A 6000-nucleotide genomic window follows, 5' to 3' on the forward strand; every position below is an offset into this window, starting at 1 on the left:
GTCTCTTCTGTGGGAGTTATTCTTCTCTATGGAAACAATTAAACATTCACTGGCCCAGAGCAATGACAGGCAATTAGGAGGGTTATGATGACACAATGGCTAGATTTCTCACTCGAGGATATAGGAGACCAAGGTTCTAGATCCTTCTCTGGCATCTATTTAATTATTTATCATCCCTAGTACACAGTATTTATCTATTTTAATAATTCTAACATGAGTTTTCATTTGGAAAAGTCTTAATTCAAGTATGTAGCAGCATCATGGTGAGAGTGCTCCACTAGGTTGTGGACAAGCTGCTCTTTTTTTCTAAAATGACTCAGAGACACAAGCTCATTAGCAATTAGCCATTCTGGTGAGCAGAAGACTGATCTCCCTTCCCTTGGGTTTTCCCCCAGCAAACAATCATGCCATTCCTCTTGCAAGAAAAAAGCATCCCATCTGGTAGGTTTCCTCATCTCATTTTACACCTTTTATCTGGAATATATTAGGAAGCCAAGAACCCTGAAATCCTCTGAAATGGGATTTGCTTGTGGAGCAATTCAGCAGTGTGGCATCATCTTGACTGGTTGAGGGAAAACAACCCCAAGAGGAAACATTCAAGCCATTGCAAGCTCTGGGTCAGGGTGGAGGGGCCAAGAGCTCTGGCCCCAGCACTAAGGCTTGTGGAGTAGACTTTATTACAAATCAGCTTAGCTGGAAAACAGTTATTTGAGGATTACTGAGAGAACAGCTAACAGCGGGATAATTTGATTAAAGACATGGAATTAGGTGAAGGAGTGGCTTAAAATAAACTGTGTAGATATTTTAAGGTTATGACTAACAGGAGAGACTGGAAAAGTGTTCTGGATATTTTTTGTGTTAGATTTTCAAAGAAAGCACTCAAGACAATTTGCTGGTGGTGGAGGTTGTGTTAAGGAGGAAGTCATGTGATTATGAACACAAGGCATCAGGCAGGGGTACACAACCACAAAGGGTTGCTGCAGGAGTCTCTCATGGAAAAGGGTTCTTGGCAGGGTTTAGGAATTGCCCTGTCCACATGGGTTGTTACTCCAGTTTGGGCTAGGAAATCTTTTTCTTAGTTTTAATTATGTGTTATGGTTGCAGTTTATCTCAAACAGAAATTAAAACACTGCTACAGCAAACTGTATCATCTGTTAAAAAACCTCTGGGAGGCACAAAATCAGTATCATGTTTTATGCTCGTGATGAAGCTCTGTCAGAGGGCTTGTAGCAGTACCAGCACTCCAAATCATCCCTCACTAGACAATGTGCTACCATTTTTTTTACTTTAACTGCACAGGAAAAAAAAAAGTTTTAAAAGATCAGGAAAAAAAAAAAAAAAAAAAAAAACAAAAAAAAAAAACACAACAACAACAAAACCCAGCAAAAATGGCAGTCAAATTGTCCCAATATATGATCAGAAATCAGAGAGTGATTTGGGTGATACTGAGGCCTGTGCCCCAGGCCTCACTAACCCTCTAAGAAGTGTTTAAGTATTAGAGTAATGAGACAGGGAATAAGTTAAGTTTGGAGAAAAACTCCTTTGAGCAGTGCAGAACCTTTTGCCAGAGTCGTCCTGCAACACCATGCAAGTCAGGTGTCCAAAGCTGGAGGGCACTGCCAGGCCCTTAGATTTCCATCTCTGCTTCTCACTTTTACAGGAATGAAACTGGGACGGTGCACAAGGTGTTGAGATTCCAGCTTCTCCCTGCCCTGCCCCGTGGGCCCTTGGCTCTCCACAGCCCTGTTTTGTTTCTCTGACAATGAAATTCTCTGTGGCAATTGTTCCCCAGATTTGTGCATGGAATCAATTCCTTCAGAGGGCAAGAACAAGATGTCCATGTGCACATGATGGACACCATCACCGTGCTCATGGTTGGACCACTTCCAGTTGGTGTTCAGCTCTTGGTTACACCACACCTTGTATTTTATGCCAAAGTCAGGCTATGCTGCAGATGGGGCTTAGGTTCGTAGCAGTTGTCTCCTTTTGAAAATAAAAGCATTAGCAATTCCAAAATTTTAAAACAAGGTAGTTGCAGTGGGCAGGGGAATCCAACTCAGAATATTCAGGAAGATAACAGCATCAGGGAAAGGTAAACCATGCTTTGCTTGATCTTCTGAGGAGTCTGACCTCTGCTTGGCCTGCTGTAAAGCAGCCGTGACCATGGGCTACTTCCAGCACAAATGAGGGGTGATTAGAGCAGCACAAAGCTCCCTCCTGCAGTTTTCTAAAATTCTATTGGAGGTTGGGTGGAGAGAGGGAGTGGAGAGGGAGGACGGTGCACCAGGAACCCTGCAGGGCAAGGACTTAGAGAATAAAGATTCGTTTTATTTCTCTGTCAGGAAAAATGCACCATCATAATCACATAAAATTCTACAGTTTAGACACTTCATTTGCAATAGAGCATCTCGTCAAGGAAGAAAAAAATTGAGAGTATGGCATAAGCCATGATGACCTCATGAGCCATTATAACTAAGGAATAGACCTAATTCCCTTCTGTGATAAATCATGAATTGATCTTCCAGTTATGTCCTTTTAAAAACAGCAGTGTGGCTACAGCTTTGGGGCCATGAAATGATTGTTGCACGGATGGTAATTATGTTGCTCTTTGTACACTTCGTTTGGGGAGCAGCCAAACTTCCCTTTCTCTTTATCCCTTCCCAGCCCCCTGCCCTGTCCCTTGGATGCCGATACAGAGCAGCCAAGCACCTTGTCCTGCCCCGTGGCTGCAGCCACCCGTGGTTTGGAGCAGCTCTAAGCAGAAGGTGCCTAAATTGAACTGGGGAGACACACTGTGTGGGAAGGAGCTTGAGGATGTGGCAGCTTTCCATGCCTGAGAGTGTCCATTTGCTGCAGGGGTGTCCCAGGGCAGCAGGAAACCTTCCCGTTGCCTCTGCAGGCTCCAACTGCAATGCTGTGACCAAATTTACAGTGAGCCCACTGAGCTCAGCTGCAGGACAGCACTGCTGGCCAGCACGACTTGCCTGGCATCCCTTCCATGCTCTGCACTCACAGGAGCCGTCTGGAAACCATCCAAGCAACTCCTGTTCCTGCAACCAGGCCAGCGCTGACTGGGCCTGGCTCTCTGAAGCCCTGTGTTGGTGCTCCCATGTCCATAAACCAAGGTGGCATGTCAGCAGCAACAGAGCATGGATTAATTGGCAAGCAAGACCTTCTCATCAGAGCATGAGAGCTGTGCGCCCCTCCTGCTGAGCCTGCTTGCAGCAGGTAGGCTGAGGGAACACACTCACACACTCTGCCTGGACACGAGGGCTGGGCAGCTCAGAGCAAGGACAGCCCTGCCTTTCCTTCTGGCTGTAGGACATTACAGGCACAGATGCTCTGTGAGCACCCAAACAGAGTCATTGAACAGGATTGCATTGCCCAACACATCATTCCACTGCAGAGAGAGCCCCAGTTAAACCAGACCCAGAGTGGAGATCAGAGAAGGATGCAGCTGGAGATACCACCGGGATCAGCAGGAGTGCCAGGGCAGCACCACCAGGAGCTGCAGAGTGGGCCAGAGAGCTCCATTTTCTCTTTAGCCTCAGAAAGGGAAGCACTGCCCTGGGTTCTGATTTGCAGTGAGCCTAATGACTCAGTCATCTCAAAGAAGAGATGCTGACCACCAACAGATCTTTCAAATTTCTTGGTATTCAAAGACTTTTGTCACCACTAGGAATTACACAACAGCTGGCAAGGCCTAAAAGAGGAAACACTGAATGCAATGTATTTCTCTGTTACACCTCTGCGAAGTGCTGCACATAGTGTCAGGCATGTACAGGTTTAATGTATGATTGGTGATTCAGAATCATGGCTAGTTTTCTGGAACCCTCCACTACATATTTGTCAGCTCTCCGCTCACTCACTGCACTCAGAAATTATCATCCACAATACGGATGCTTCCACTTGACATTTCATCTCAAAGAAGGAAAACCTTGTCTTTATTAGACACTGCAAAGCTGTAACTCCTTGAGGTTGTTTCCCATTATATCTAGAATAATGTGGATGAAAAAAGAGATGATGAAAGCTGCTTCTCTATTAGGACCAATCTGTTCTACAGGTCTCATTAGGCCTTGGGTGTACTGCTCCTCACTAAAAAATCAAGCTGAAATGCTTAAAATAGCTTCTAACTGTAGACCATTACTCTACAACTGTGCAGACAAGATTATTTTGTATTCTCAGCTTTCCCTTGCCCCATCCATACTCCACCCTGACCCCCTGGGAATAACAACTCATTGCTACACAGAAATGAAAATCTGAGACACACTTTTAGCAACTTTTTAATGCAAGATCTTCATTATTTTTTTAATGGAAAAGAGCCCTAAACGTCCTGTTCATTACATAATTTCCCCGTACCTTGGAACTCTTAAGCAACAGACAGACACCAGACAGGACTGCCTTATCTCCTGGAAGTCTGGAGAGAACCAACACCTGCTCATGGACAGTTTGGAGATTATTAAATACCGCTCTACAATATTTAACAGAATAATAATTAAAATAATAATCCTTCAGCTTCAGAAGTGGCCTCAAAAGCAATAAGCAGTAAGCATTAATCCTTAAAATATGCTCTCAATAGAGCCAATAGTGTAAGTATTTCTCTCTCCTATATCATCAGCCAGCCTCCACCTATTGTTTTTCCTCTCTGGTCCTCATCCAGTGACAAAATAATCGGAAGTACTGAGATGGGTATTGGGAAAACCAGCTCACTGAGGACATGGTTTAGGTTTGCAGGTTTAGGAGCAGAAAAGCCTCCAGAAATGCTGAAGATTTTTTCTATATACATTTTCACATGATTATACTTAGCTCTTTGCCCACTTTCCAATTTTCTTAACTCACCCTGCCAACTTGTAGGTTTGACTGCTTTATGTTGTAGCTGTAGCACATCTGAAAGGCCTAGTTCCTGCAGGCAGGAATAATCATTGGGTAGCTCAATGCCATTTCTGATCTGTACTCTTTATTTCAAGTTCCTTAGGACCTCATTCGTCTAACTGCTCCTACAGAGGATACATGATATTCCTAGGGAGCCTCTTTCCCTGCACCAGGCATGGGACTAGGCTGTGCCCTTGGAGGGAAGGGATGCATTATGGCATAACTTCTACTTGGTACTGGGACCAGCAGAACTGGGACACCCCCAAAGCTCTTTGAAGCAACAGAACAATTTTGAGTCTTCTGGAGTGTGAAACTTGTAAATGAGGAAGCTGAAACCTGCTAAGATTAAACTAATCCAATGTCAGAAAGAACTTGTTTGATTTACTTAGAAAGACATACATACTTTAAAGCTAGATCTTTCTATACTAATTTCTCTTCATTGTCTTCATACTCTTCAGGACAATCCCACACCTGTGAGTTTTTCACTTTCTTGACGGTATAAATCTGCAAGAATGTAGAACAAGATGAAAGACATTGAACAATTAAATTCAGCTCTTAGAGACATTTTCTGCATATGGTTAAATAAGTGCAATGAACTCTCCTTTGAATGTACATACATATTTGTAAAAATCAGATGTAAGATTATGATCTAATTTATCTACTGTAGTATAAATGCTGTCACTAAGTCAGCAAATTTCCTTTTTGTAGTTTCACCAGACTGCTATGTGACAGAATCTGGGATGCTTCTACAAAGCACCAAGAGAGTTGGAAATCTCTGAGATGGAGCTGGCTGCCAGAATAACCGTCTGTGCTGTGTAGGATACTCTGCATGCAGGTGATCCTGCTAATCTTTTTTCCTTTGCTGTGATGGTATCAAGGTCTTAATTTGCAGTTTAGGGGAAAGATGAGAGTTCACAGATCAAACCCCTCAGATTTTCAGAACCAGAGAGTCATAATTGGAAGGTGAAACATTAAGCTAAACAGCAAATATTTGTAAGTACAGGGAGTCCACACACAACAGACTTCACAGTTCTGCAATACCTCTTCCTCTTTAGATTGCATAGACATACAACTCAGTGCAAATTAGCACTTCTTTTAGATAAGATAACCCTCCTCGGAGAGCAGAGA

This window comes from Chamaea fasciata, unplaced genomic scaffold, assembly GCF_029207755.1.
Source record: "Chamaea fasciata isolate MVZ Bird 193981 ecotype frontalis unplaced genomic scaffold, bChaFas1.0.hap1 SCAF_4, whole genome shotgun sequence".
In the NCBI taxonomy this organism is placed as follows: domain Eukaryota; kingdom Metazoa; phylum Chordata; class Aves; order Passeriformes; family Sylviidae; genus Chamaea; species Chamaea fasciata.